The sequence below is a fragment of the Rattus norvegicus genome (genome assembly GCF_036323735.1).
Source record: "Rattus norvegicus strain BN/NHsdMcwi chromosome Y unlocalized genomic scaffold, GRCr8 chrY_unlocalized_26, whole genome shotgun sequence".
NCBI classification, from domain to species: Eukaryota; Metazoa; Chordata; class Mammalia; order Rodentia; family Muridae; genus Rattus; species Rattus norvegicus.
In genome coordinates, this window is record NW_026947385.1 from 151498 (window position 1) to 151881 (window position 384).

Genomic DNA, 384 nt, shown 5'->3' on the forward strand with positions numbered 1-384 from the left:
GGAGCCACCAAAAGTATATATAAGTTTAAAAGTATATATAAAGTATATATATGATAGATAGATAGATATAGATATAGGTATAGATAGATATAGAAATAGGTATAGATATAGTTATAGATATAGATGATATAGATATAGTTATAGATATAGATGATATAGATATATATTTTAGGTATAGATATAGATGATATAGATATAGATAAGGATATAGAGATAGAGATAGAGATAGAGATAGATAGATATAGATAGATATAGATATATAGATATACCAGGCACCAAAACTAGATAGGATGATTGAAGCTAAGAAGATCATACTGCCAGGAACTGGATATAGATCATTCATGAGAGAACCAGCTAGAGCATGTCAAATACAGAAGTGAATGT